The sequence below is a fragment of the Dasypus novemcinctus genome, chromosome 7 (assembly GCF_030445035.2).
Source record: "Dasypus novemcinctus isolate mDasNov1 chromosome 7, mDasNov1.1.hap2, whole genome shotgun sequence".
NCBI classification, from domain to species: Eukaryota; Metazoa; Chordata; class Mammalia; order Cingulata; family Dasypodidae; genus Dasypus; species Dasypus novemcinctus.
Genome location: NC_080679.1, coordinates 120,182,538 through 120,206,034, shown reverse-complemented (window position 1 = coordinate 120,206,034; position 23,497 = coordinate 120,182,538). Strand labels below are relative to the sequence as shown.

General features: G+C 37.6%; 1 protein-coding gene and 1 pseudogene across 3 annotated transcripts in view; both read right to left on the bottom strand.

Moving 5' to 3' along the window:
• DPP10 (dipeptidyl peptidase like 10) overlaps nt 1-23,497 on the bottom strand; it is a 1,447,377-nt gene that overhangs the window by 300,431 nt on the left and 1,123,449 nt on the right. The gene's annotated exons all lie outside the window — the stretch shown is intronic.
• LOC139439373 (deoxyuridine 5'-triphosphate nucleotidohydrolase pseudogene) lies at nt 7,000-7,938 on the bottom strand (annotated as a pseudogene).

The following is a 23,497-nucleotide window of genomic DNA, read 5'->3' as shown; positions in this document are numbered from 1 at the left end:
GGACCATTGACCATGAGGTGCAGTGATGCCCACAGATATACTTACCAAATGCAATGGATGTGTCATGATGATGGGAGAGAGTGTTGCTGTGGGGGTAGTGGTGGGGTGGGGGTGGTGGGGTTGAATGGGACCTCATATTTTTTGAATGTAATATTTTTAAAAAACGAATTAAAAAATTTAAAAAAAAATATATATATATAATTTTTTTATGATAGAAGTTGTAAACTTATAAAACAATCATGCACATGTGCAGAATTCCCAAATAACACCCCTCTAGCAACACACCACACTGTGGTGGAACACTTGTTACAGATAAGATAATATCATCTGATTGTTACCATATACACAGTGTACATTTGGCACACATTTTCCATACTGTCCCATTATTCACACAGTACAGTTTTGGCATAGATACAAGGATATTATATTATTACTGTTAATCATAACCCATAGGTCACTCCAGTTGTATCTTTCCCATGTTTCTCCGCATTCCTGCCCCCCCTGAAATAGTGATGTAAATTTTCTCTAGTTAACAAAGGACACTTGCATCTGTACCATCAACCACAATTCTCATCCACCTCTTGATGTACTATACTTACTATTCAGTTCCTAGATTATGTTCTAGCCTTCTGTCAATTGGTTTTTACATACCTAGACTACCATTTTCAGCCACATCCCCATTTATAAGCTAGTTGTTACTAGGTGTTACCATATACTCTATACATTTCCACACTTTTACAATAATACTAATTAAAACTTCTACATACATTGAATATCAGTGGTCCATCTCAGTCCTTTTCTTATGATAAGAATCCAACCACCTATCACCAGGTCTTAAAGATATTTTTCTACAATTTCTTCTAGAAGCTTTATGGTTCTTGCTTTTATTTTTAGGTTTTTGATCCATTTTGAAATGATTTTTGGATTAGGTATGAGAAAGGTGTCCTCTTTCCTTTTTTGGCTATGGATATCCAGTTCTTTCAATGGCATTTAATCTTCCAATCCATGATCATGGAATGTTCTTCCAGTTATTTAGGTCTCTTTTGATTTTTTTTAACATTGAGTTGCAGTTTTCTGATACAGTGCTCTACATCATTGGTTAAATTTATTCCTGACTATTTGAGTTTTATCTGTTGTAATTTATTTTCAGCATTCTTTTGACAATTTTAGTTACTATTATTGATATAGTCTTCATTTCTACTTTCTTTTAGGCCTCTCTCTCCTGTCTTTTCTTTTCAGTTTCTAGAACACCCTTTAGTACTTTCTGAAAATCTGGCCTTTTGGTTAGAAATCCTCTCAATTTCTGTTTATCTGGGAATATTCTAAACTCACCCTCATTTCCAAAAATAATCTTGCCAAATATAAGATTCTTGATGAGAAGTTTTTCTCTTGTTATCTTAAATATATTATACCACTGTCTTCTTGCATTCATGGTTTCTGGTGAGAAATCAGCACTTAATCTTATTGGATATCCCTTATATGCTATGCATTGATTTTCCCTTGTTGTTCTCAGAATCATCTCCAGTTTGGGTATTTGATATTCTGATTAGTATGTGTCTCAGAGTTTGTCTATTCAGATTTTTTTGGATGGGAGTATGTTGTGCTTCTTGGACATGAATATCTATATCCTTCAACAGGGTTGGGAAATTTTTACTATTATTTCTTAAATATTCCTTCTGCCCCTTTTCCTTTCTCTTCTCCTTCTGGGACACCCATGAATGTATGTTTTCCACATCTTTTACAGTCATTTAGTTCACTGAACCTTGTTCAATTTTTTCCATTCTTTTCTTCATCTGTTCTTTTGTATGTTCACTTTTAGAGGCCATTTCTTCAAGCTCACCAATTCATTCTTCTGCCTCCTCAAATCTGCTATTATATGATTCCAATGTTTTATTTTAATTTCATTTATTGCACCTTTCATTCCCATAAGATCTGTTAATTTTCCATGTATGCATTCTAATTCTTCTTTGTGTTCACCCAATGTCTTCTTAATATCTTTAATCCCTTTAGCCATCTCACTGAATTTATTAAGATTTGTTTGAGCATCAATGATTAGTTGTCTTAATTCCTTTATGTCATCTGGAGGCTTATCTTGTTCCTTTAACTGGGCCATATCTTCCTGTCTCTTGGTGTGGATTGTAATTTTTTGTTGGTGTCTTGGCATCTGACTACAGTATTTATTCTGGGTGTAGTTTTTCTCTTAGTTTAGGGATTCCTGCCCTTTCTCATTTGCTGGTTATGCAGTAGGAGCCAAGGATGTTGTTGGTGCTATAAGCTGTGGAGACTCAAGCTGGCCTCATTACCCCAGGGACCAATGAAACTTCTCCAAACTTTCTCCTTTGCCAGGGGTAGAGACAAATTTACACCTGTGTGGAAAAAACCACATCATGCAGACCTAGACTGTAGTTGCCCAGAGAGATGGATGAAACTTCACACCCCTTTCTCCCCTGCCCTGGGTGGGCCTGGAGCCGTAGGTGTGGGTAGCAGTCTATGCAGTGTGGGTCCAAGATGACTGCTGTTGCCCCAGTAGACTTCCAATTATTTAGTCTGAGTCAGCCAAAGGTACCTGCAGTTACCTGGATAGGCTGATGCAGGTCCCACCAGCCTCCTCCCTGACAGAGGTGGGCTGAAGCCAGGCTAGGGCTGCAGGGATATCTGGGTGGAAGAAACCAGTTCCTACCATCACTGGGATTTTTGGTCAGTTTGGCTTCCCATTGTGCTTGGGGCAGAGTCAAAATGATGGCTACCAGCCTCTTTCAACTTGGACAGGTATATCCTTTTGCTCTTCTTATGATTATACCTTTGCCAAATGAATTTACTAATCAGTAGCTGAAATTGGTGGCCAACTGTTTCCTCTTCCCCTGTTTTGGGGAAATGGAGCTCCTGGGGTGGCTTGCACTGTCAAAGTAGGATAATAACCAGCATCTGTGGCTTGGCCAGTAATTTCTTGGAGATGCTGGTGCAGGTCTCCCCAGGTTCCTCCCTGCTAGAAATGGGACTGCAGCTTAGGCTAGAGCTGCAAACTGATCTGGATGAAAAGAAGCTGGTCCCCATCAGCACTATGATTTTCAGTCCACCTCAATTCCCCTCATGCTAGGAGCAGAGTTAAGATGGCAGCTTCTGACCTCTTTCTGACTTAGACCAGGCTCAAATTTCAGTTCTTCTCAGGATTATACTTTAGCCCACTGAATTTACTCATCAGTAACTGAAGTTGGTGCCCAACTGTTTCTTCCTCTCCCTTTTTTGGGAAGTGGAGCTTTCAATTCCAGCCACAGAACAGCTCCTGAGGTGGCTTGTGCCTCCAGTGGAGAATGGGCACTCCCTCCATGGCTCTACTTATGAATGTTCTCTGCAGATGACCAGTCTCCTCCTTCTATTCCTTCAAAGATGTTCCAGGATACTCTTCTGATCTCTTGGAGTCCCCAAACAGGTGCTTCAGCTAGCTCCAGATAGCTATGGGTGTTTACTAACTGCACTTTAGCAGGAGCTGACTCTAGGAGATCCTTACTCTGCCACCATCTTGCTGGTTGTCCCATTTTATCCACTTTTAAGTGGATAATTCAGTTGTATTAATTATTCACAATATTACACTATCATCACCAACAATAACTTCCCCTTTCCCTCCTCTCCTCCCCTGACTTCTGGTAACCTGTGCCTACTATCTGTCTTTAGGCAATGTGTTTATTTTAGTTATTTCATACAATCAAGATCATAAAGTATTTGTCTTTTTGTGTTACTTTATTCCATATGTCTTAGGTTAAACTGTGTTTTCAAAAGTATCAGAAGTTCATTCCTTTTCATACCTACATAATATTTCATTGTGTATATATACCACATTTTGTTAATCCATTTATCTGTTGGTGGATACCTGGTTGCTTCCACCTTGTTGCTACTGTGAATAAAATTGCTATAAACACTGGTGTATAAATAGTTGCTCAAGTCCCTGTTTTCAGTTCTTTTGGGTATGTACAAAGTAGAATTGCCAGTCATACAACACTATGTTCAACATTCTGAGTAACCACCAAATTGATTTTCAGTGGCTACACCATTTTTACATTCCCACCAACAAGGTGTGAGTTTTCTCACTGCTTTGCAACCTCCCCAACACTTGTTACTTATTTTAACAAATAGCCATTCTAGTAGGTGTGAAATGCTATTGCATTGTGGTTTTGATTGGCATTTCCCTCATGAACAATGATGTTGGACAAGTTTTCATGTGCTTATTGGCTATTTATATATATTCTGGGGAAAAATCATGAAAGTCTTTTGCCCACTTTTAATTGGGTTGCCTTTTTTGTTGTTCAGTTGCAGCAGTTCTTTATATATACTGGACATTAGGCCCTTGTGATATATATATATATCTTATGATATATATGTATATACCTTATGATATATAAATATATATGGTTCATAATTATTTTCTCTCATTCTATTGGCTGCCCTTTCATTTTCTTGATAGTGTTCTTTGACATATAAAAATTTTTAATGCTAAGTCTTTCTTATTTTTTTTCTCTTGTTTCCCTTGCTTTTGGTGTCACATTGAAAAAACCACTACCATATCTAGGATCATTAAGGTTTTATCTTGTTATTTCCTAAGAGTTTATGGTTTTATCTCTTATGTTTAGGCCCTTGACCTATTTAGAGTTAATATTTGTATATTGTGTGCAAGTAGGGGTTCAACTTCATTCTTTTGCAAGTGGATATTTACTTTTTCCCAGTATCATTTTTGCAGAGATCATTCTTTACCCAATCAATATATGCGGGACCCTTTTCAAATATCAGTTGACCAAAAATGTACAGGTTCATTTCTGAACTCTCATTTCTATTCCATTGATCTATATGTCTATCCTTCTGTCAGTACATTTTTTTTATTACTGTGGCTTTATAGTAAGTTCGGAAAAAAGAAAGTGTGAGACCTCCAAATGTGTTCTTTTGAAATATTAATTGGCTCTTCGGGTCTGAGCCAAAATTTGTCATCTATAAAATGGATGTTGGGAAGAGGACTTGGCCCATTGGTTAGGGCATCCATCTACCACATGGGAGGTCTGCGGTTCAGACCCCGGGCCTCCTTGACCCGTGTGGAGCTGGCCCATGTGCAGTGCTGCTGCGCACAGGGAGTGCTGTGCCTTGCAAGGGTGACCCCCGCGTAGGGGAGCCCCACGTGCAAGGAATGCACCCACCTGATAAGGAGAGCCCCCCAGCGCGAAAAAAAGTGCAGTCTGCCCTGGAATGGCACCACACACACAGAGAGCTGACACAACAAGATGACGTAACACAAAGAAACACAGATTCCCAGTGCCGCTGATAAGGATAGAAGCAGTCACAGAAGAACACGCAGTGAATGGAAACAAAGAACAGACAACTGGGCGGGGGGGGCAGTAAGGGGAGAGAAATAAAAATGAATCTTTAAAAAAATAAAATAAAATAAAATGGATGTTTTATATATTCTCTCATAGATATGCTATGAGAAAAAAATGAACTGTTTGTCAAGTGTTTGATATAGTAGACCTTCAGTAAGAGGTATATTAACAGCATAAGCTAAGCCTATATCTTTGTTGGTCACATAATAGTTGTCCTTACTCAACTGTTACTACATATTGGTCAGGGATCGTTGTAGAGAAAAGAATATACTTGGGCTAGTTTAACAGAAAAGGATTTATTATAGCAGTGTTTAAAATTTATTGACTTCAGAAATAATTATACCATATGTGCACTTAGTACGCATGTGCATAACATGTAATTCAAACAATTTTCATATTATTTACCCTTCTGATATGTTTTGTCCTGCCTTTCTATTCAATTTTTAAAATGCTGATTATAACCCAATAAGTTGATTTCATGATTCACTAACAGGCTGTGACCCACAAAGGGAAATTGCTATATTGCAGGAAATTAAATGGCCTAGAGCATCCCTGGAAAGATAGAAAAAACAAATTCTAGCCTGCTCTTCTAGGAATTGAGTAATCAGGAGAGCTGCCAGCTCCAGAAGCACTCAATCTGCAAGACCCACAACCACAAAACAAATTCCTCTCGAGTCTTATTCTAATGCATGTGGACCAACAAAGAACAAGTTACACCCAAAACCCTGGTGCCAAGGAGTCTGGGAAATATTGTAAAAGAAGGCACACCAACATCTATTGAGCAAAAGAAGCTAAGCAACTTAATCCTCAGAATCAGCCCCAGGTCTGCAATGAAATGCAGTTTAAATATATTTACTCAAACTATATACTTGGGATGGAAAATTCCAATGGCACAAGTATATATCATTAGAACTTATTTTATGTCTATTAAATTGTATTTTTTTTTTCCTTTTTTGGATAGAGCCTATTAATGCTACCTCAGTGAGGGAAACTGTTTTAAGAACAACTATTACAATTTGCCTGATAGAATGGAATTGAGAGGAACAAACCAACTGGAAACTCCCAAGTTACATTTCCTTTAACAAACACACTTCTACACAGTCCAGGGATTATCAAGTTAAAATGAAAAACAACAGCATTAATTATAGCCTAAGGATTCACTTCTCACCCTCAAAGAGTCTTAAGATATTAAAAAAAAAAAATTGTATCAATCAATAAAGAGAACAGAGTAACACAGAATAACTTTAAACTCTGTGTTTTATTTATTTCAGTTTATGCAATAATTTGTATCTGTGAAAGAATTCAATATAACTGAGTAAAAGGTATTGTTTATGGTTTATAAAGCAATTAAAGCAAAATAAGTTGCCTAAGGGTAAATATTTAGTGAATTAAATTATACCTATCATCCAATAGATGCATACTTTTACATTAATTGAACTGAAAAAGAAGCTGCTTGTATTAAGGCACTGCAATACAACAATTAGTAGAAAAAAATGCAGGAAACTTCTAAATGATCTCACCTGAAGTGCCCTTTCCTTGACCACAAGAAAACCAAATATTTTTAGAAGTTAACACTTAATAGGAGCACAAACATGAAAACACTTTAAATCAATGCATTATTTTAAGGGCAAAAGTATGTCTATTCTTGGAATAAATTTGATTTCTTTCCAGTGGGAACAAAACCTCCTGAACCCTTTTCAGTGACATCCAATATTTGAACTTCCTCTCTTTCTGGATAAAAAAATCCATTCACAGGGAAACGGACTCGGCCCAGTGGTTAGGGCATCCGTCTACCACATGGGAGGTCTGCAGTTCAAACTCCGGGCCTCCTTGACCCATGTGGAGCTGGCCCATGGGCAGTGCTGATGCACGTAAAGAGTGCCCTGCCACGCAGGGGTGTCCCCCGCGTAGGGGAGCCCCATGCACAGGGAGTGCGTCTTGTGGGGGGAGCCACCCAGCTTGAAGGAGGGTTCAGCCTGCCCAGGAATGGCGCCGCCCACACAGAGAACTGATGCAGCAAGATGATGCAACAAAAAGAAACACAGATTCTGGTGCCCCTGGCGACAACAGAAGCGGACAAAGAAAGAACATGCAGCAAATGGACACAGAGAACAGACAACTGGGGCAAGAGGGAAGGGGAGAGAAATGAATAAATCTTTAAAAAAAAATCCATTCACAAATCAGCTGTGCAATTTGTTCACCCTTTTTCACTTCAAACTTTTCTTTGTCAAAATTAAAGAGCACAACACATTTTCCTCTATCATCTTCATCTGTGACACCAGCACCTATGTTTATGAAGTATGTTGCAGCCAAGCTGGGACATGGAACTACTCTTCCGTAACTACTCTTCCAGAAGGAAGGGCTATCTGCACATCTGTTTCCACACGGCTTTCTCCACGGTTAGTACTGTATAATCATAGGCAACATACAGCTCATAGTCTGCAGCCTGTGTGGGCCTCTTGCTCTGGGCTGTGGCGTGCTCCCAGAGCCAGGCAAAGCAGATATGCATGCTGCTCCCCTCTGCAGACAGGGCCTGCTTGCTGTGGAAGATGGTGCGGTTCTCTTCAGAGCAGAGCATGGCAGTGCAGAGAATAGGAACTGGAGCCGCAGAGAGAGCAGAGAACCAAAGGAGAAAATGTAAAACAGGACTTTTTGATAAGGCTACTTCTGTTGAGGTGTGCCCCACTGCGATCAGGATGGTTACTAATTCTATAACTGGATGCCTTTATGAGAGAATCAAATTCAGACAGACAAAAATATAAAAAGCCACAAAAAGCAAGAAGGCGAAATGGAACCTGGAAGAGAAGGAAGAGACCAGAAGACACTGCCATGCGCCTTACCATGAGACAGAGGAAAGAAGGATCAGCAGCACCCAGCCCCAGAATGTCACTGTCTTCCGGAAGAAGGCATCTCCTTGATGATGCCTTGATATGGATATTTCACAGCTTCAAAACCATGAACAAATAAATTCCCATTGTTTAACCCAAACTGTTTCACTGGTATTTGCTTGAGCAGCCCAGGAAACTAACAAGGTATTTTCGAGATTCTGCACTAGAAGCGCACATTGACTTTGGAAATGTGTACATTCCTGCAGCGCTTTTTTGTACTGCTCATTTATTTTCATATGTATAACTCTGTCATTCCATAACAGAGGGAGATGCCTAGTAGTTCTTGTAGCCTTCAAATTATATACAGGTGAACAAGATTATGGAAAACATTGCTTAGGGCTAGGTAACTCATGGAGAAAAGGGACTTTTTCCTAGAGAATTCTAAATTCCTGCTGGCATTTGGAGGTGTTATTCAAGGAAATATTAATTTTTAAAGAAAATAGAGAACTTAGAGGTGATTTAATACCAAATAAATCTAATTCTACAATTGAAAAAACAGAGGCTTTAAGAGGCCAAACGATTTCTCTCAAGTTCCATAGTTAAGTTAGTTCTATTCATCTAGGTAGGACTTAGGATTTCAACCACCCCTGTCTCATGCCCATTAACCCAAGTGACAAGTCCTTATTTGGCCTCTATAGATTTCTACGTAGTGGGCTAGAACTTCTGCCAGAATGGCCAAATTTTATCAAAGTTACCAACTTTAATAGAAATATATTTAACGTATCTCTTGGAGATAGTAAATCTCAGATATGGCAGCATTTAACATGAAACGGTGTAGCATCTTTTCTTTGGTTTTTGTTTGCATTGCTGTGTTTGTGCCGCTGCTGTCACAAGAGTAAGAGGGCTGCAGAGTACAAAGTAATTCAAACTTAGGGTAAGTTAATACCATTTTAAAGTCCAGATAATAGGAAAAGAGAGATCTATCATATTTATCATAAAGCCCATTTTACTTGAATAAACTCTGTATTCAATTCTAGTAACTACTTTAAGGTCTTTCACAAACTAGAACACTTGCAGTGAATAACAGCTATAGTTCAAGAAGTATGAATGAATGGATGCCTTTTCTCTTTTAAGAAGTAGGTAGCTGGGCCAAAATTGAAAATTTATCTAGCCTCATAATGGCCTAGAAGTACTTGGTGAAGAAAAATAGAGGAATGGGCATTAAATAGAATGGGTAAAGTAAATAAAGCTTTTATTTATTTTTCTATTCTCTAAGCATTAATTCTAAAAAGGCAGTTTACATCCAAATGAGTACACTTTGGCTATACACAGAGGATGGAGAGAAAAGAAACTTGGACTGGTGTTACTGTTAAATGGTAGCAATTTTTCAACAGCAGTTATGCTTTTCTGCAAATTTAAATTAAAGGTATCTGCTTATAGATTGTTAATCAAACAGCAATATTCAACTGAAGTTTTCCCTCATAATTAAACTTTTATTTTGCATAATATGCCATTTGAACTTCATCTGCTGCTGTAATCTCATTGATATAAAAGAAATGTTAACTTCAAAGTTGCCATCTCTTACAAATTATAAACTCAGCTTTGTAGATTAAGGTTATAAGTGGCCTACTCTTAAGAAAATTAAATGTGAATGAAACGTGTTTTAGAGGCAATCATGTAGAATTCTTTTCCCCCAAAATGCACCAGAATAGATGACTGAATACTTTTAGAAATGTGCTTTTCAATAAATACACTGAAATATACTAACACATTTAACATGATTGATATGCAAATAACATTTTCTGCAAAGCACCATTATTATTGTTATTTTTCAAAATATATTTTAAAGTATTTTAAAAATATTGAAATCTTTATTATTCATTTGAGGGAAACTATATTCCATTATTCCTTTAGTTATTCAAAAATGATCATGGGGTTTGTGCTTTTAAGATTGAGGAGAGAGTGCCTAACAAGCCAGTCCTCACAAAATTAACAGCTATAAAATGATTAAATATATAAACACCAACTAGTTGAGGGTTCTGGAAACTGGACAATGCAGGGAATTTCTGGAAGGAAGGAAAATCTTGGAGGAAGTGACCAGAACAGAGTAAGATGTCCATTTCATTGGTGTTTTTACTTTTAGGGCATCTACAGCTGTAGCAGGGAATGGCTAAAAAGACTTCTACTCAGAGGAACCAGGTGAAGGAGCTCTGGGGCAACAAGGGGTACCAAGAAGTAAGAGACATAAAGGAGAGAACCAAGAAAAGGTAAGTATTAAATCTGTACATAAACTCAGTAAATTCCTGGACTGCCCCTGAATTACTCATAGTGGTGCAGAAGGGAGAGGCAAAATAAAAATGGCTTACAATTCAGAATTACAAAACAAGTGAGATGTAAGCCACTTTGTACTGCACGTATGACAGTCCCTAATTTGAGCCTAAGAAAGTCAACTGCCTGCTAAAATCAAAAGCATCGACAAGTTTTGGAAAACTAGAACAGAACTCAGAGTCTATGCAGTGTAACACTTTACAGTGTCCTGGGTGCAATCCCAAATTACTACATTTAGGAAGAGTGAAGAATGTGACCCAATTTCAAGGAAAAAGAAAATCAATAGATGCCAGCCTGAGATGTCCAGAGGCTAGAGTTATCAGATGAAGAAACTAAATGGCTATTATAAGTATGTTCCTTAAGGGAAATGTAAGTACACTTAAAATGAATGAAAATAGGAAATTTCAGTAAATATATAGACAATAAAAAAAAAGAAATAAAAGGAAATTTTGGAACTGAAATAAATCAATACCTGAAATAAAATCCCTGGGCAAGGTAGATTCTAGCTAATAATAGAATGGAGTTGACAGAGTAAAGGGCCAGTGTGCTGGAAGATTATCAAATAGAAATCATTAAATCAAAAGATGAAAGAAAAGATTAAAAAATGAACAGAGACTGAAGTCTAGGGGACGACTTCAAACATTACAACATATAAATAAGTGGAATCCGAGAAGGAGAGAAATGAAAGAATATGGAGCAGAAGACCTATCTGAAAAAAAAGAAATAAATAATGACCATTTTTGGTAACAACAAAATGGTAATTTAATAGTTGAGCAAACACTAAACAAAATAAATTCAGAAGCTATTTCCTTGTTATCTCTTACTTAAATTGTTTGAGGCCAAAAAGGAAGAGAAAACGTGAAAGCAATCAGTGAAAATAACATGACTAAAAAGAAACAATTTGAATGAACACATACTTCTCATCCAAAACCATGGAGGTCAAAAGATAGTGAAACAAATCTTTAAAGGGCTAAAAGAAAAAAGAAATCTGGTAACCCATAATTTCAAATCTAATGAAAAGAGAATAAATTTGAAATAAATATACTCTACACAAAGAAAAACAAGGAAAATTTATATCCATCAGATTTATATTATAAAAATGCTAAAATAATGTCATCTAGGTTGATGGGAAATTATACCAGATGAAAACATGAATCTTTAGGAATAAACGAACTGCACTGGAAATGTTAACTGTATTCATAACTATCTCTTAATCTTTTAAAAATATATTCAAATGTTTAAAGCAAATATTATAACAGTATTTTGTGGATTTTGCAATGTATGTATATTAATTCATATGATGACTATAATATAAAGATGATGTAGGTAAATTGACCTATTACATGTTTGAAAGTTTTCTGTATTTTATGGAAAGTGATAGAAAGGCTTTCTAAACATAGTGTTCAAAATTATGGAAGTATATTATAAATTAGAAAGCAAATGATACAAAGAGGTATAGCTAAAAACATATATATATAAACAAAAATAGAATTCTAAATTATATTCACACAATTTTAAAAAGTCAGAACAGATGACCAAAAAAAACCAGAAAGGACCATTATAAAACCAATAATAAAATAGTAAAACTAAATAAAATTGTCAATAATTGCCTTAAATGTTAAAGGAATAAACACACTATTTAAAGGGCACAGACTACAATATCAAATTAAAAGAGTAATTTTCAGCCAACTGGCTGAAAGAGGTGGATTTTAAATATAAAGATACAAATAGGTTGAAAGTAAAAGGATGGAAAAAGATACTATACAAACCTTAAGTATAAGAAAACTAAAGTAGCTATATGAAAATGAGATAAAATAGACTTCAAAACAAACAATATTACCAAAGATACAGAGAAATATTTCTTAATAAAAAAGGGCAAGTTATTACTACAATCATACATGTTAAACACCTAAGAGCAGAACCTCAAAATGTATGGGAAAAATATATATAAACTAAGGGACATAAAGGATGAAATGAACAACTTTACAATAATAGAGTTTAATAAACTTTCTCAGCACCTGAATGAACAATTAGTCAAAAAAAAATCAGTAAAACTAAGAGAATCTGAACACTATCAGTCACATTGATCTAGTTGATTGCAATAAAAAACTACACCCAAAACTGGAATATAAACATCCCCTTAATTACTCATAATTTCTTCCCCAAGATAAAGCACAGACTGGGCAATGCAAAAAGAGTTAGAGGTTTGTCCCATACAAGGTTTATAATGATTAACTGATCATAAGGTTTACAATGGTTAACAAACAGTGACTTGTATTCCTGTGACAGAGAACAGCCTCCCATCCAGGGCCTAGGTGCTCAGATACAGCTCATTTCCTCTCAAGAATAGACAAAGGAACCACATGTCACCACCAACCCCTCCCAGACCCATAGAATTCACTACCCCTAGACTATACATACAAGGGAAAATTTTTGCCTCTACAGTTTCTTATTGACCCTTGGGTCTTACCTAAGCCCCAACCCACTCCCAATGACTAAGCATTTTTCCACCTATTTATACTGTATAAATTCATAGCCACCTCTGCCAGGGGTGGGTTGAAGTCTATTCTTCAGACCCACTCCGTTGGGAGAGTTTCCCAGTAAACTTCCTTCCTGCAATCATCGGTCTCCATGTCCCAGTGAGCACTGATTTTCTCTTACACCCAAAACTAGAATATAAACATCCCCTTAATTACTCATGATTTCTTCCTAAAGATAAAGCATAGACTGGGCAATGTAAAAAGTCTCCCAGAACTTAAAGCAATTGAAAAATTGAAATCATGAAGAGTATGTTCTCTGAACAAAAGGGAATTCAATTAGAAGGCAAAAACAATAGGACACATAGGAAAAAATATATATATATATATGAAAATAGAACACATAATTGTAAACAATTAATGAATTAAAAAAATTACAAATATAGTTTGAAAATATTTTGAGCTAAATATAAATAATAATATATGTATCAAAATATTTAGGATATACTGAGTACAGTTCTTAGAAAAAAATTTATACCATTAAATACCACCTAAGGAGATAGAATAAAAGCAGAAATGTATATCCAAAGTACGTAAAAGGAAGGAAATATTAAAGATAGGAGCCGATGTGAACAGAATAGAAAAATAAATAAAAATAGACAAAATTAATAAAGCTAGAAGCTTGTTTATTGAAAAGTACAATAAAAATCAGTAATATTCAGGAAAAAAATACACACACTGGTATCTGAAGTAAAACATCCTTTAGAAAAATTAAAAATGAGGGAATATTGATAACCACTTTTTTTGAAAAATATGACAAATTAGACAAACTGAAAAACTCCTTGAAAAGCAAAAACTATGGAAATGCACTGAAAAGTGATAACCTAAATAGTTAAACACTTTTCCACACACACAAAATTACAGGTTCAGATGTCTTTATGGGTAAATTCTACTCAACATTTAAGGAATATATGAAACCAATTCTAAACAAATTATTTCAGACAATATCTGAGAAGATTCATGCCCCAGCTTATTTTTGACTTCAGGATTACCTGGATAGTAAAAACAGACAAAGGTATTACAAGGAAAATTCATACACACACATACACACACGAAAACAATAGCCCATATGAACATAGATATAAACATCATTAACAAAGCATGAACACATCTATCATGGAGGATTATCTCAGGAATAAAAGATTGATTTAATATTTGAAAATTAATCATAATTTGCCATATTTATAAAAGAAAGGAGAATACCAATATGATGTTTTTATAGATGCAAAAAAGCATTTGACAAAATTTAACATCATGATAAAAACTTTCAAAAACTATACATAGAAGGAAACATTGTCAGTCTGATAAATAGCATCTAAAAAAAGCCTTCTGCTAAAACCGTATTTAAAGGTGAAATATTGAAACTGTTCCTCCTAAAATTAGAAACAAGGCACGAATGCCTGCTCTAAAATTTCTGTGCATCAACATATTAGAGAATCTAGCTTTTAAAATGAGATAAGGGAAAATAAAAGCATAAAGAACAAAAAGAGGTAAAACTGTCTATTTTTAGATGAAAAGACTGTTTACAAGGAAATCCCATATGAGTTTATAAAAGAAGCAACTGTTCCCTTATGCACAACTGAGCAGAGTCTAAGAGACAGATAAAGTAGATACAACCCCCAGGTATTGGTTCCTTTGAGGGCTAAAGAGATCCATGGGTGCTATGGTCATGGCAGATGGGGTTAACTGCCATGTCAGATGGCCCTTCTTTGGAGCTGGTGTTTATGCGTGATGAATCTGGACTCAGATGGGATCTCTCTTCATAAGACTTTCATGCTACTGTGCTGGAGTTGTAGTTGGGGTTGGGGTTTAAGATATATTTAGGGGATCTGAATCTCTGGACTGACAATGTGATAGCCAGGCCCTGAGCCTCAACAGACTCCAGCACCTACAATCTGATTTATTGGACTCATCTCACTCAACTAAGATGGAGTTGGAGAAGGACAACCACCACACCATGGACCCTAGAGTGCCTACAACTGAAAGTGGGAGGATTGCATCCAGTATCCTTGTGGAATCTGAGCCTCCTCTTGACATAGAGGTGCAATGGACACAACCAATCCAATGTCCACAGAGAAAAGGTGGCATTGGGTCGCAGTGTGGGCTCGCCCGGAGGGCCGCTGCAGGGGCGGTGTGGGCTCGGGCGGAGGGCTGCAACACATGGAGGGGCCTTCCGAGAAGGCGCTCCAGGGCCGGCAAGGTGCGGAGGACACGCGATAGGAAGAAGACTACCGAGGAGACCAGGATCTGTGCGCAAGTCTGATTTATTCAGGAAGTACAGCGGTATATAGGGCGAAGACGGGGGAGGGGCAGGGGGCGTGGCCGGGGGGCAGCAGACGGCTGATAGGTTCGTGCAGGGGTGCATCACTGGTTGCGGGCAGAAGACGGGGTAGCCAGGGTTCTCGGCGGCAGCGAGGCGGGGCTGTCATGGCGTGGCGGTGGCCCTCGGGGGAGAGGCGGGGTTAGGCCACCGAGGGGGAAGCGGGTGCAGCTGGGCAGAGGGGCGGGCAGTACGCCCGAACCCCAAGCGGAGGGCCTTAACGCCCGTCCCCGCCACCCGGGTCCGACTCGCACTGGCGCCTGGAGACGAGCTGACCCTTGCTGTCACCGCGCTCCCACACGGTGCCACCCTACAGCATTGGAGTGGGAAAAGTGGACATGGTGGCTAATGGTATGGGGAATGGCAGGAAGAGACGAGATGTGGAGGCGTCTTTGGGACTTGGAGCTGCCCTGGATGGTGCTTCAGGGGCAATCACCGGACATTGTAAATCTTCACAGGGCCCACTGGATGGAATGGGGGAGAGTATGGGCCATGATGTGGACCATTGACCATGAGGTGCAGAGGTGCCCAGAGATGTACTTACCAAATGCAGTGGATGTGTCATGATGATGGGAATAAGTGTTGCTGGGGGGGGAGTGGTGGGGTGGGGGTGGTGGGGTTGAATGGGTCCTCATATATATTTTTTTAATGTAATATTTTTACAGAATCAATAATTAAAAAAAAAAGAAGCAACTGTTATAATTATTTAGTAAATTTAGCAAAATTGTTGGATACAAAGTTGGAAAGTGAAATTTAAAAATAATCCCATTTACTATGACAATAATAAATAACATAGATAGGAATAAATTTAAGAAAATATAAGAAAGACCTCTATACTAAAAACCACAGACTGTTGCTGAAAAAAAAATCAAAGAAAATCTAAATAAGTTGAAAGATGTACCATGATAATGGGTTAAATTACTCATTACTCTTAGGAAGCTAATTCCTCCAAATGATGTATAGTTTTACTGAAAACATAATTAAAATTTCAGCAGACCTTTTTTTTTTAGATCTGAACAACTGATTCTAATCTTTTATGTAAATATAAATTACCAAGAATACTTAAATTTGTGAAAAGAACAAAATTGGAAGGCTTACACTACTAATTACAACATTTCACAGACAACACAGTATTGGGATAAGCATAATCAAATAGATGAATGCAATAGAATAGAGTTCAGCAAAAAGCTTATATTCAATTTTTGATCCACATTCCAAGGCAATTCAGTGAAGAAAGGAAAGTCTTTAAAAAAACATTGCTGAATATCCTTATGGAAAAAAACAAATACTGATCCTTGTCTAACACTATACACAAAATACAACTGAAAGTGGAACTTATACCAAAATATAAAACCTAAAATTATAAATATCCTAAAATAAAATTTCAAGGAAAATATTTACTAGTGGTTGAAATTTTATTAACTAGGACACACAAAAAATGCAAACAATAAAAGAAAAATTGAATTAACTGAAATTTTCAGTTAAAATCTTTTGATTTTTAAACACCATTTGGAAAACCAAAAGGTAGACTTAGAACTAGAGAGAATCTTTGCAATACACATATATGCAAATGGCTTATTATCAAGGGATAAAGTAAACCAACTCCAACTCAATAAGAAGAAAACAATAAAACAATGCAATAAAGGCTGAACCAAGCTTTACACACTTTACAGGTCATATACAGTCTCTATTACACATTACATATTCTTCCTTCCTTCCTTTTTGTTCATTTCTTCCAACCTTCTTCCCTCCTCTCTTCCATTCTTCTTCCCATCCTCCCTTTTTAATCTCTCCCTCTCCCTCTTCTCTCTCCCTTCTCCCCCACAACCCCTTCCTTCCTTCCTTCCTTCCTTCCTTCCTTCCTTCCTTCCTTCCTTCCTTCCTTCCTTCCTTCCTTCCTTCCTTCCTTCCTTCCTTCCTTCCTTCCTTCCTTCCTTCCTTCCTTCCTTCCTTCCTTCCTTCCTTCCTTCCTTCCTTCCTTCCTTCCTTCCTTCCTTCCTTCCTTCCTTCCTTCCTCTTTCTCTCTTTCTTTCTCTTTCTCTCTTTTTAACTTTTTGTTTTTATTAGAGAAGTTACAGGCTTACAGAAAAATCATGCAGAAAAAATACAAAGAACCCTTACACCTCCCCTACACACACACACACACACACACACACACACTACAAATGCCTTGCATTATAGTGGTATATTTATTACAATTATATGAAATAATGTTATTATAATTACACTAATAACCATAGTCTATGGTTTACATTAGCATTCCCTGTTTGAATTGTATAGGCTTTGTTTCATATTTCTAATTTTTAAAATTCTATTTATGAAGCTGGCTAGATAGGGAATCAATAGATGAATCTGGAACCTGGCAGAAAAACCACCACCTTAGCGCGTGTTCTTCAGTATCTCCAAGACGGCTGCTGCAAGGCTCTCATGAGAACTCCCGTTCAGAACGAGATTTCCTCTAGAAGCCAGGAGAAGCCCTGGATATTCTCCAGGGACCTTATCACTGAGCCCTCCTGGGGGATTGATGGGTGGGGTAATCAAACAAAACAGCAAACAGCTGGAACTCCTCCCCTGTCATTAGCAAAGGGGTGGAATAATTAATGGTTTAAAAAACAAGGGCAAAGGCTTTTTGCTCTCTCTTGCCTTTTGACCCCTATTCTGGCCTTCTTTGCCCCCACCAGGATCAATGCGAAAGTAAACCTGAGCATTTATAATCTATAATGGGGAATTGCAGTCAGTAAATAGGCCCACTTTATCACTCTTTAACCCCTTCCCCTCTCTGGGACCCATGATCTGTTATTTTCTCCCACTTCTCGTCCCTCCCTACCTTAATAAATTACTAGCCTAATCAACATGGCTTCCTCTTGAAATTCATTTCTTGCAGTTTAGTCAAGAACCTAGACAAAATGCAGTAACAGTTACATATACAGCCTAAAACTTCTCATTTGAAGCAGTCATATGTAACTCAGGGCTGTTAGTTACATTAACAGCATTGTGCTACCATCACCGCCATCCATTACCAAAGCTTTAACATCACCCCAAATAGACACTCTGCACAATTTAAGCATTAATTCCTCCTTTCCTTACCCTTGCCCTGGCTCCTGATAATCTGTATTCTAGTTTCTGACTCTATGAATTTGCTTGTTCAAATTATGTCATATCAGTGAGATCATATATGTTTCTCTCTTAACAACCCTTTAAAAATGTAAAAATCATTCTTAGCATCCAAGTGATGACACAAACAGGCCACACACTAAATTTAACCATGGGACATATTTTGCTGACCCTGGCTATAGAGCAAGGCTGTGCAATAGAACTTTCTGTGAAAATGGAAGGATTCTATTCTGCACTGTACATTACAGTAGCCCTAGTGACATGGCTATTTGAGCTCTTGCAATGTGTCTATTACCAAAGAGGAACTACATTTTTTAATACACTTAATTTTAATTAATTTAATAACCACATATATCTATGGTCTCCATGTTGGACAGCACACAAAGACCTGTTTAAAACAATGTCTGCATTTTATTTCTTGTTGCTAATATAACCTGTGGCTTATACCAGAATGACTTTTTTTTTCTCATCTAGCTGTTTGCTCCCAACTAAATTAGACACATCTGTATAATAATCAGTATATTTTCTTCTTGCCAGTTTTATCATAATTGTGGTTGTATGGCTCTCTGGGTAATATCTGCCTCTACCACTAGATTATGAGGTCTTTGAGCCAAGAGACTGCATTGGCTTTGTTCACTGCTCTGGTTCCAAGTGCTCCTTCACAAAATAAGCATTTAATAAATATGTTTTTAAAAAATTGGGGAGGATCATGAAAAAAGAGCCCTTTGGTCTGTCTGGTAAACAAAAGCTGGTTTTCTCTGTGGCTTTAACATGCCAGCATGAACATTGTGAATTTTCAAAATGGGTTGCAGATTACATTTCCAAAAAATATTGCATGTCTTTGTTGGTTTCCAGAATACTTATTACCACCTAGTTGAACACTAATTCTTCATGAAATCCAAATGAGAAATGCTGTACTGCATCTGCTAGTGGAACAAAAGTAGTTCTTGCAGCTCATATGTGTTCTAGCTTTATTCACTGGACTTGAAGTCAAAGAATTAAAATGGCACACAGTGTTTTTTCCTAAAATGCCTCATGCTATATAATTTCTAAGAGTCTCTCACCATGGCATATTTTAAATCATGGCTATGATTCTTTATGCCTACTGCCATCAGGAGATGAAATCTATTTCATTCTTGTTCTCCTAGAATCTGGGTTGGCAATATGACTTGTTTTAACCCATAGAATGGGGGGGTCGGGTCGGGGAATAATGTGTAAGATGTGTGCTCATGCTCTTGTCCTCTTTGATTGTAGCCACTATTTGCACAATTTGGGGCTAGCTTCATTGAGGGTAAGAGACCACATGACAAGAAAGCCCCATCCATATCAAGAGGCCAGATGTTCCAGCAATCTTACCTGAGATATCTTTACGAGTTCAGATAATACAACATGGAACAAAGAAGGCTGACCCAGCTGAGCTCAGTCAAATTACTGACCCACATATCAGCTGAATGGCTGTTCTTTTATGCCACTAAGTTTTGAGGTAGTTTCTACTTAGCAACATCTAATTGATATAATCCCTAAATATGCCTTAATATTATTGACATGTGAGAGGATATTAGCTGGTCTTCAGGCATAAAACTTTATAATCTTGATTTGCATACTAGGAAAATGATTCCTTTTTCATTTTCTTTCAATTTTTCTATAAGTCAAGGGAAAAGTCAGTTTGGTGATAGTGTACCTTGAATGTCTGCCTAATGCTTGCCAGGCTGTTTTTAACAAAAATTACAGGACTCAGGCTAGAATTTAAAAATAATATTTAGTTCTCACTTTTATTTTCTCAATTATCTCTACTTATAACAAGCGATAGTGGCTTTCCATTTATAATGGTGTTATAAAATTTATTTTAAAGATTAAATAACATGAATGAATTCAAATTAAAAATAAGTAAAAATAGGGTAAGAAAGAATCCAAGTGGTTGAGTGCCTGCTTCCCATGTACAAGGTCCCAGGCTCAGTCACCATTACCTCCTAAAAACAAAATGGATAAACAAAAACAAAGGCCTCCTTAACCAACTCCCTGATCCCTCCTTGAAAAAAAAAAAAAAGGTCAGCATGATACATAAATTACAGCTATCAGGGAACCGTTGGCACAGAAAATTCAGTAATTCAGTGGCTATGGCTGTAGCAGAGGTAGGTGGCTAGAACAGAATGCAGTTACTGAATATCTCTGTCAAAACGATCATCCCACAGTCAAGATTAATATAGGAACAAACACTAGGAGCATAGCAATGACTAACTTTAACTGCTTATCACTTTTTGCCTAGGGAAATCCTTCTCAGATTCAGGAAGCAAACTAGCAAGAAGTACCTTTGCATGCTTCTCACTGTACTCGTTTCGCCCACTCCATACAGCCTAGACTGTGATCAGGCCAGATGTTGGCAGGTTTATGTTCAAGGAGTATATATATATAAACATTTGTCAATTAAAGATGGCCACATACCCTGTGAGACTTCTAACATTGAGGGTGGGGACTATGGTCCTTCCCTTTCATCTGGACAGCGCTGTGACTGCTTTAACCAACAGAACTTGGTTGAAGGGACACTGCTAGTTTCTGCACCCAGGCCAAGCACTTCCAGGTTCCTGTCTGTTGGAACACTTTCTCAGAAGTCCTGCGTTGTCATGTTAGAAATCCAACTACCCTGAGACTGCCATATTGTGGAGGCCATGTGAGGTGTTTTGGTGGATAATCCTAGACAAACACAGCCTCCAACCCTCCCCTCCAGGTCGTCACCCCTTTCAGCCACCAAGGAGGAGCCTGTGGCATTCCAGACCAACTAATTTGTTGATCGAGTGCCATCAAGTGGCCTCCGTTGATGTCCAGTGGAAGAAAAGAATCTCCCTTCCCAAATTCTGGGCTCATAAAGCCATTATATAGAATAACACATACTATCTTAAGCTGGTAATCTTTGGAAAATCTTTGCTATACCACAATGAATAACTGAAATAAAACCAAGGAATTCTGAGCCCAAGTGATTCTAAAAGCATGGAACTGAATTCCTAGTAGGTTTGACAAGAAGCAGCGCGAAGAGGAAGGCTACTTTGTTCGGCGTGTGACACTGAACATCGGAAACCTGGTGCAAATAAGTAGTTTACTATTAATATTTCCCCAGTTTTCACTTGTTTTACTTTAATCCCTTTCCTGCTCGGGAACAATTACACATAAGCTTTTGACCCTTTGTTTCTCATTCACAAAAACGGAGACTGCGATACTTGATCATTTACAGAGCTTCAGGATGATTAAATAATTTAATTCTGGGGGAGAGGGAATGAGAAAGAGATAACTCTGTTGACTGAGTGCCTAGTGTATGACAGGTAAGTACCAAACATTTCCCCCATTGCAATTTGGTTGTAAGAGCAGGGGCTCAGAATTGCAAATCTGATGAGTATTAACTGTGGAATATTAGTGAACTGTTGAATATCTCTGAGAAATTCTTTTTCAAACCGACAATGAGGGAGATTGTTATTTCCTCTACTAAAATCACTGGGTCACCGAAATGAGATTCAAAATGTCACCTGCTATTAACAGACTTTAATAAGTTAAAACTGCTAGGAAATGTGAAAAAAAACATGTTCCTACCATATGTACAATTTCTGGTTCACCAGGGGTTTGTTTATTTTGTTTAGCAAGATTATTTTGTATAACAGAGTTTTGCAGTATATGAGGTAGTGAAAAGACCTGGTTAGGAATTGGGAACCTAAGCATTAGTTCTGACTCAGCCACATTTTCCTATGTGATGAGATGGTGAGAAAATTACTAACTCTTGAAGCTTCAGTTTACTTGTCCACACAAAGGTGATAATAAGGTCTGATTCATGTGCTCATTATGATGTAAATGAGATAACACTTAAAATAGTACTAGGAAAATACTCTGCAAATGCAGGTCAAATCTATAGTACTACCACTAACCATTACTATTATTATTTTTTTAAGATTTATTTTTTTTAGATTTATTCCTTCCAGCCTCCATTTTATTGTGCTTGCTGTCTCTATTCATTTTGTGCTTGTCTTCATTTTTTGGAGTCACCAGAACTGAACATGGGACCTCCCATGTGGATGGGAGGCACCTAATCACTTGAGCCACCTCCACTCACAGCTTTCTTGTGTCTCTCATTATAATTTCTTCCTGTGTCTCTTTGTTGCATCATCTTGTTGCATCAGCTTGCCATGCCAGCTCTTCACGTTAACTTTCTTCTTGCTCATCTCTTTAGGAGGCACCAGGAACCAAACCTGGGACCTCCCATGTGGTAGGTAGGAGATCAATCGCTTGATCCACATCTGCTTCCCTAATTATTATTAGTAGATCAAATTATTTTCTGCAGTTAACCTGGCACAAATGACCACAAGAAGACAAAGATATTCATGTGTGAACATTCAACTTGTCCACTACTTAAAGCTCTAAAAGACGAGCTTTGATTGTGGTCCACATGTTCCATTAAGATGAACAGAACCTAGTAAATAAAAACTTAGGCTCCATAAACAATTACATGAGGACACACCTTTGCCTTGCCACTTTCCAGAAATTTGACTTTGGTTGAGTGATATATGCTCTATGGGCCACATTTTCCTTAGCTGTACAATGGAAATTTATTCAACAAATATGTGTTGAGGACCTCCCACCTGTCTGGCACAGTTCTCAGGGATAGAATACAGAAGTGTACAAGCAGCAACATTTCTTGGTCTCTTGAAACAAATGTTCTCTGGGAGAAAATTTACAATTACCAAACCAGAAAAATCTAAAGTATGTTAGATGAAGTTATGGTGGCCAAGATGGGGAAAAGGGAGTGTTTAGTGAAATGCTGCAATCTTCAATTGCATGGAAAATGAAGACCTCACTAAAATAATGGTATTAGAGCAAATTCTTGCAGGCAATGAGGGAATTAGTTTATGAGTATCTGGACTAAGAATATTTCCAGCAAATAAAACAGCAAGGCAACGATCCCAAGACAGAAGTGTGCCTGATATGTTCAAGGACCATCAGGCAAGCCAGAGGGACTAAAGGGGTGTGGGT